This window comes from Nicotiana tomentosiformis, chromosome 8, assembly GCF_000390325.3.
Source record: "Nicotiana tomentosiformis chromosome 8, ASM39032v3, whole genome shotgun sequence".
NCBI classification, from domain to species: Eukaryota; Viridiplantae; Streptophyta; class Magnoliopsida; order Solanales; family Solanaceae; genus Nicotiana; species Nicotiana tomentosiformis.
In genome coordinates this window covers 146,595,308-146,604,248 of record NC_090819.1, presented here as the reverse complement: position 1 = coordinate 146,604,248, position 8,941 = coordinate 146,595,308, and the positions used below count along the sequence as shown (strand labels likewise).

Here is an 8,941-nt window from a genome sequence, read left to right as displayed (position 1 = left end):
GACGCCACCAAATCAACAATTGAGGAGTTAGAGCAGGTCATATTAATCGAGCACTGGCCTGAGCGAAAGGTATACTTGGGAACGGGGTTGAGCCCCGAACTCAGGAATAAACTCGTTCAATTTCTTATCGATAACATCGATTATTTTGCTTGGTCCCATTTAGATATAATAGGGATCCCATCGGACATAACGACACATCGGCTAAGTTTGGACCCCAGGTTCAGACCGGTGAAGCAAAAGGGAAGACCCCAGTCCGAGAGAAACCACGCATTCATAAAGGACGAGGTAACCAAGCTTCTCAAAGTAGGGTCCATTCGGGAGGTGAAATATCCCGAATGGCTAGCCAACGTAGTTGTAGTCCCTAAAAAAGGGAACAAACTTAGAATGTGTGTGGACTATAAGGATTTAAACAAAGCATGCCCCAAGGATTCCTTTCCGCTGCCCAACATCGATTGCATGATCGATGCCACGGCTGGCCATGAGATCCTCACTTTTCTCGATGCCTATTCTGGGTATAATCAATTCTAGATGAACCCGGAGGACCAGAAAAAGACTTCATTTGTCACCAAATATGGAACGTATTGTTATAATGTGATGCCTTTCGGGCTAAAAAACGCAGGGGCTACTTACCAACACGTAGTAAATAAAATATTCAAAGAACAAATAGGAAAATCAATGGAAGTTTATATTGATGACATGTTAGTTAAGTCCCTGCGCGCAGAGGACCATTTGACCCATTTGCAGGAAATGTTCGAGATTTTAAGGAAATACAACATAAAGCTCAACCCCGAGAAATGTGTTTTCGAGGTCGGTTCGGGCAAGTTCCCCGGCTTCATGGTGTCACATCGGGGAATAAAGATTAACCCCGATAAAATCAAGGCCATCGAAGACATCGTCGTTGTGGACAGCGTGAAGGTCGTACAAAGGCTAACGGGTCGGATTGCAGCCTTAAGCCGGTTCATCTCAAGAGCATCTGACCGAAGTCACAAATTTTTCTCTCTACTCAAAAAGAAGAACGATTTTTCTTGGACCCCGGAGTGCCAACAAGCATTAGAGGAACTAAAGTGATATCTATCAAGCTCACCACTACTTCACACTCCAAAAACAGACGAGAAACTTTATTTGTACTTGGCAGTATCGGAAGTCACCGTAAGCGGTGTCCTAGTTCGAGAAGAGCAAGGTACGCAATTCTCCATTTATTATACGAGTCGAACCTTAGGAGAAGCGGAAACTAGATATCCGCTCCTAGAAAAATTAGCACTTGCACAGATAAGCGCCTCAAGAAAGTTAAGGTCATACTTTCAATGTCATCCCATATGTGTGTTAACCACTTACCCGCTTCGTAATATTTTGCACAAACCCGAGTTATCACGCCGACTGGCGAAATGGGTCGTCGAACTCAGTGGGTATGATATCGAATATCAACCCCGCACAGCCATCAAGTCTCAAATTTTAGCAGACTTCATGTCCGATTTCACGCCAACTCTCGTACCCTAAGTTAAAAATGATTTGTTGAAATCAGGTACATCATCGGGGGTATGTATCCTTTTTACGGACAGAGCTTCGAACGTAAAAGGGTCCGAGCTGGGCATAGTTTTGAAAACACCCATGGGTAGTACTATTAGGCAATCTATTAAAACTATCAGGTTGACTAACAACGAGGCCGAGTATGAAGCCATGATTGCAGGTCTCGAGCTAGCTAGAAACTTGGGAGCAGAAGTCATTGAAGCCAATTGCGACTCCTTGCTGGTGGTGAGTCAAGTAAACAAAACCTTCAAAGTTCGAGAAGGTAGAATGCAAAGGTATTTAGATAAACTGCTTATCACTTTTCACCATTTCAAATAATGGACTTTACGACATGTACCACGGGAACAGAATAATGAGGCTGATGCGCTTGTAAATTTGGGGTCGTCGGTCGAGGTAGATGATACGGGCTCAGGGAATGTTGTTCAACTTTCGAGATCAGTAATCGAAGAAGGTCACAGCGAGATAAATTCTACAAGCTTAACCTGGGATTGGAGAAACAAGTAGATTGAATACTTGAAAAACGGAAAACTCCCATTGGACCCTAAAGATTCCAGAACCCTACGGACTAAAGCTGCTCGATTCAAGTTGGCTTCGGATGGAACGTTGTACCGAAGAATGTTCGATGGACCATTGGCAGTATGCTTGGGTCCGGGGGATATCGATTACGTCTTACGGGAAGTGCACGAGGGTACTTGCGGGAATCACTCTGGAGGCGATACATTAGTCCGAAAAATAATCAGAGCAGGGTATTATTGGATCGATATGGAAAAGATGCGAAGGAATTTGTTCGTAAATATGACAAATGTCAAAGGTTTGCACCGATGATCCACCAGCCCGGAGAGAAACTCCACTCAGTCCTATCCCCGTGGCCATTCATGAAATGGGGAATGGATATCGTCGGCCCTTTGCCATCGACCCCAGGTAAAGCCAAATTCATTTTATTTATGACTGACTATTTTTTTAAATAGGTTGAAGCGCAGGCGTTCGAGAAAATAAGAGAGAAAGAAGTTATAGACTTTATTTGGGATCATATCATATGCCGATTCGGGATACCCGCTAAAATAGTATGTGACAATGAAAAACAATTCGTTGGCGCCAAAGTAACAAGATTCCTCGAAGACCACAAGATAAGAAGGATATTGTCGACGCCATACCACCCCAGTGGGAATGGGCAGGCCGAATCAACAAACAAAATTGTCATTCAAAACTTAAAGAAGAGGTTGAACGACGCTAAAGGGAGATGGAGAGAAATCCTGCCCGAAGTCCTTTGGGCATATCGGACAATGTCAAAATCCAGTATGGGGGCGACTCCATTCTCCTTAGTATATGGGTCTGAAGAATTGATACCAGTCGAAGTTGGTGAACCCAGTGCCAGATTTTGATTCGCGATGGAAGAATCAAATAACGAGGCTATGAATACAAGCCTTGAACTATTGGACGAAAGACGAGAAGCTGCTCTCGTCCAATTGGCCGCCCAGAAGCAGCGAATCGAAAGATATTATAATCGAAGAACCAAGCTCCGCCATTTCAAGCCTGGGGACTTAGTGTTGAGAAAAATTAACATCAATACCTGAAATCCAAATGAAGGGAAACTAGGACCGAATTGGGAAGGACCATATCAGGTACTCGAGAACATCGGAAAGGGATCGTACAGGATCGGCATTATAAACGACAAACAGCTATCAAGCAGCTGGAATGTATCACATCTAAAACGGTACTACTGCTAAGGTACAACCTTTCCATATTTGTTTATATCTCAAAACTGACCCCTGCAAAAGTCCGAACAAGGGCTAAGACAGATCTCTCGCTTGAAAGCATGCGTTGCACTCTTTTTCCCTTAGATCGGTTTTATCCCAAATGGGTTTTTCGGCAAGGTTTTCAATGAGGCAACCATTGATCGTGCAGCATTTCCAATGATATCCGAGGTCTCGCAAGAAAGTTATTTCACAACAACAGGGTCCCAATAGGAAAAATTATAAGAGCCAAATGGTCGAAACGAACCATGCTCATATAGATTGGCCCGAACCCAGGCATGTAATAACGTGCGAAGAAAGTTCTCTTCTTTATCGGCATCTTATATCCAATGAAAATTCCTCTATTTTGAGATTTATTATGCAATCAGAAGTAAGATACACTCGACCATTATGCCTACGGCTACACTACTTCGAGTTCGGATCATTCACTCGACTAAGCCTACGGGCTATTTTTATTTCGAGTTCGAACAAACACTCACTCGACCATTACGCCTACGGACTGCACTACTTCGAGTTCGAATCATTCACTCGACTAAGCCTACGGGATATTTTTATTTCGAATTCGAGCAAACACTCACTCGACCAATAAGCCTACGGGTTACATTACTTCAAGTTCGAACCATTCACTCGACTAAGCCTACGGGCTATTTTTATTTTGAGTTTGAGCAAACACTCACTCGACCATTACGCCTACGGGCTACATTACTTCGAGTTCGAATCATTCACTCGACTAAGCCTACGGGCTACATTACTTCGAGTTTGAATCATTCACTCGACTAAGCCTACGAGCTACTTTTATTTCGAGTTGGAGCTAACACTCATTATTTTATTTCCGAGTTCGAGAAAACACTCGCTCAACCATTATGCCTACGGGCTATATTTCCTCAAGATCGAATCATTGATAACTAATAAGCCTAAAGGGCTACATTGCCCTAAGTTTGAGTAAACGCTCGCTCGATTACAGAGGCTACAAGGTCCAAATTTGATTAAGTTGTTTAAATCATTGTGGAAATATTCATAAGGTGTGAATAAAGTCCTCGTAAGACGGGAAACAAAAACATAAGCAAGTCAGCAAAAAGGGAGATATGTCTATATACAAATTTATCTGCATGGGTGATTACAACGTAAAAACTAAGAACTAAACTTCTCGACCATGATCGGTCTCTTCTTTATCAGGTCCCCCCCCCCTTTCGGATCTTCTCTTTCTCTCATCGTCATTATCATCATCATCGCCATCAAAAACCAGAGCTTCAGCATCGGCTTCGAGTTCTTTGGCCCTTTTTATCTCTTCAGCGAGATCGATGCCACGAGCATGAATCTCCTTGAGAGTTTCCCTTCTGGACCGGCACTTAGCAAGTTCGACGACCTAATGTGCCTGACTATCGGCAGACTCAGCTGCCTCTCTTGCCTGGACTTGGGCAGCTTTAACATCGGCCTGATAGACGGCCACGAGCGCATCCACATCGGCCTTTGCCTTTTCAGCATCGAATTTGGCCTTGGCAAGTACAGAGGCCAACCGAGCCTCAAGCTCCTCAATTCTTTTTGCTTGAACCAGGCCTTTTTTCTTCATTTTCTAAAGTTGGGTTTCGGACGATGATAACTGGGCTCAAGCAGTTTCTTTTTCTACAGCAAAGCGGTCCATACCTTCTTTCCACCGCAAGGACTCCGTTCTTATCACGTCGACCTCCTCACGAAGCTTCCCGATCATCTCGATTTTTTGCTGCAGTTGTGAGACCGAAATGTTAGCTATCGTTCCGGTATCAAGCCCATAGGCTTTCAAAAGCATCATTACCTGCTCAGACAAATCAGTCTAATCTCGATAAGCCTTGGCCAGCTCAGCTCAGAGGTCTTTTATTTCCTCCTCTCTCTGCCCTAAGGAAAGTCTAAGGGAGTTCCTCTCGTCAGTAGCCCATTGTAGGTCGGCCGCGTATCAATGCAGCTCATTCTGGGACCGAGAACATTGTTCTCGATGAACTGTCGCTGCCTACAAAGAAACAAGAAGAGAAGTTAACAAAAAACGAACATAAATATAGCACCGACAAAATAATTTTTTTAAAAAAAGCTCACCTTATTCAAATCCTGCCGCAATCCGTGAAAAAGATTTGATTCATCACCGACACCGGCAACGTCCTCAATGTCGGTAAACAGGTCACGAAACAGATCTTCTTCATCGTAAGGCCTGTCTAGATCGAGGGTTCCCAAAGCTTGAGCTTCCCGAATCACCCCTGCGGAAAAATGGGAAAGGTAGGCGAATCCTCGATCGTTGCTGCCCCAAATGACTCGCTTGGAGCGTTCCCCTCGGTTCGGAGGGGTTCGAGGGGCTCTTCGATCTTATCCCCTACCGGTTGACTCCGATGAGATGCGTCTTCGATATCCGATAGTTCGGGGACTCTACCCGAATATTTCTTTGGTACATATTCAGTTCGAGGCGGAGCCTCATAGAGCATCATCGATCCAGCCGACGATGAAGCATCGGTGGTTCTCTTCATTCGGACCGCCAGCGCGGACTCATCGTTCTCTTCTTCTTCATCTTCATCTTCATCCCTTAGACGCAGAACGGATTCCATGGTCAAAGGAATGACATTCTTGTTCGGCTTACGAGCCGTCCTCTTCTTCGGTTTTGGATATTCGGGAACAGAGGCTCTCTTCCTTTTATTTTCCTTCACCGGCTTTGGGACAGAGGCCGAAATTTCCTCCTCATTGGACAAGGGCCTCAAGACCGCGTCTTTACCCAAACCTGCATATGGGAAACCTTATAAAAAATATTTTGAAAAATGCCTCGTTCGAATCATCAGAGTCCGAGAAATGAGCTTACCGTGATTTTTGGCCTCCCACCGACCCTTTGACAAATCAAGTCATGAGCGCTCGACGTATGTGGAGGTCAAAACAAGGGCTCGTGTCCAGTTCTTGAGATCGGGAACTGCTCCGGGCATCCAGGGAACCGCTACATAAAAAAAATAAAAAATAAAAAATAAAAAAGGGAGTGTCGATAAGAGAATAAAATGAAAGAACAAAATAGAAGCAACAACAAGATCACACTTACGTTTCATATTTCACTCCTCGGGAAAGGGCATCTTTTCAGTCGGAATCAGGTTCGAAGTCCTTACTCGAACGAACCTGCCCATCTAACCCCGGTCCCTATCCTCGTCAATACTCGAGAATAGAGCCTTGGTAGCCCGACGCTGGAGTTTTATTAACCCTCCTCGAAAAATTCGAGGACGGTACAATCGGATAAGATGATCGAGGGTGAACGACATCCCCTCAATTTTGCTCACAAAATATCGGATCAGGATAACGATCCGCCACGAAGAAGGATGGACCTGGCCTAGGGTTACCTGATATTATCTACAGAAGTCAATAATGACGGAATCGAGGGAACCCAAAGTGAAAGGGTAAGTATACACATTCAAAAACCCTTTCACGTAAGAAGTGATATCTTCGTCAGGGCTAGGAATTATTATTTCTTTTTCACCCCAATTGCAATCCTTCTTTAACTAATCGAGGTGCTTCTTGGTTATTGAACACATGTACCTCGATATCGGCTCACACCGGCTAGGGACCGATGAACCTTTATCAACCTTAAAATCTGAAGTAAGGACACACTCCTCAGGCCATGGTTCTGCCGGTGTCTCATCGGCGGCACACTGTGAAGATGAAGCCTTCTCTTTCTGAGGAATGGTTTGCGATGTTTTCGCCATTTTTGAATTCAAAGGTAAGGAATAGAAGAAAGTGACATAGATTTGGTAGAATTGAATAGGGGTTTTTGCAGAAAGAAATCACAGATTTACTGGTAAGTTGGAGAGTACGAAGAAGAACTTGGGAAATTTTGGAAGATAGAAGATGTAAAAGTGGTAAAAGATAAAAGTAAAGGTTATTTATAGGTTCAAACGATGGTGGTTCAGTATCAGCAGTGGCCGACCACCGCCTGATATGCATTAAATGCCTTGAAAGACTAAACCAACGGGACAGCTACCAGGTGCGTCATGGTCGAACCCGATGGAAACGACAGGATATAATCTGATCGAGCTGTTAAAAATCATATCGTTTCTGGCCACATTCTTTCTGAGAAATGAGGGGACTATCTGTATACGGTCGAAATAGATTTCGGCTTTAGTACGTCCGATCGAGTTCGAATGGTAATTTATCGAAGTAAGATCCCGAAGGAGGAACAAACTAACCTCGAACCCGGGGAGGCCGATCCGTGTCGAGTTCGATATCATTATCAAAACTCGAATAAGAATCGAACCATGATGCAGAGTAGACCTATCATGTTGATAATTCAGAGACCAACCAACATTGACCTCGAATCAATTCGAGGGGTCGAACCAGGATCGGGCTCGAACCAAGATCACAAGTTCAAGCCGAAATCAAGCTCAAATCAAAATCGAGGGTTCTAAGCAAGATCGAGCTCGCAGACAAAAGCCGTTGCAATCCCACTAGAGAGAATCTTAGCAGAAATTATAAAAAAACTGACTTATCATGGGTCTCCCACTGAATGTTTATTTTATTATGCTTAGAGCCAAATCCCTCAACTATAAAAGGGCTTGGTTATCATTTCTGTAGCACAAGTTTTTCTGAGGCTTACATTATAATAAAAGTGTTACATTCTTCTACAGTAAAAAGTCGCTCTTTCAAACTCCTTAGATTGATTCTATATCCTAAAGATCCATTGTTCCTTATAACCTTATCTATTTTGCATTCTCTCCAATCTATATTTATATTTTTATTTATCCTTGCATTTTGTATTAAGTTACGCCACATATCCTCGGAACTGCATATAAATTCAACTATATCCATTTTTCGGGTAAACACTGGACTTGCCCAAAAATTTGACCTTTCATTGACTTTCTGCAAGTCATTATATGTTAGTATTTCCTATACTTTTTCACATGTACATAATTGTATCTCATGCCCGAAGTGCTTTCCAACCCAATGTAAATTTGATTTCTTCCAAGTAACTTGTTTGAGTAACGCTGCAATCTTTCCATTGGGATGATTCCTGTGAGTAACCCAATGTCATCTTTCCTTCCTTATAGTCGCTGTAAAAGAGTAAATGTATTTATAAGGTGATGATTCCTATACTATAATTTAAACTTCATGCATGAATACTAATATCAAATGGTTAGTAGTTATTGTTGTTACGTCTTTCCAGATGACAATGGCCAAAGATGCATCTTCTTTAAGACCAGTTCGGACTTCGGACGGTGTAAATTTCCAACAAACGGAACAAAGAACTTGTTAAAAGAGGACTTGCTTTATAATACCCTTTTTTTCCTTTCATGATATGAGTATTCAAATTCTTTCATGACTTCCTTGAACTTCTATGAGTGAGAAATCCTTATTTCATCTTATTCTTTTTTTCAATAACAAATACAGATTTGATTGTAGAATATTTCTTCCTCCGAACCAAAATAATTGACAGTTGCATTGATAAGCGCTCGATTTATAGAACCGACGGTTAATAAACTAATTGGAATCAATACAATCCTTCTAGTTGGAATCAGTACAATCCGCCGGTTTTCCTATTTCTCCCATTTAAATAATTTGGTGTTCTTTCACACCCTTTTGAAAGGGCACATCAACAATCAATATAAAAAATAGGGAAAACATCCCAAATTTGTGAAAAAAGATAAATAAAATTCCTAGTTTATGAGAGTGCC

At 42.6% G+C, this 8,941-nt stretch overlaps 1 long non-coding RNA gene across 1 annotated transcript; it reads right to left on the bottom strand.

The window, feature by feature from the left end:
- Nucleotides 1-8,162: 8,162 nt before the first annotated feature.
- Nucleotides 8,163-8,941, bottom strand: LOC138896754 (uncharacterized). Its single transcript, XR_011410164.1, has 2 exons — nt 8,424-8,941; nt 8,163-8,320 (listed from the first exon to the last, which is right to left on the bottom strand). It is a non-coding gene; the product is annotated as an uncharacterized lncRNA (long non-coding RNA).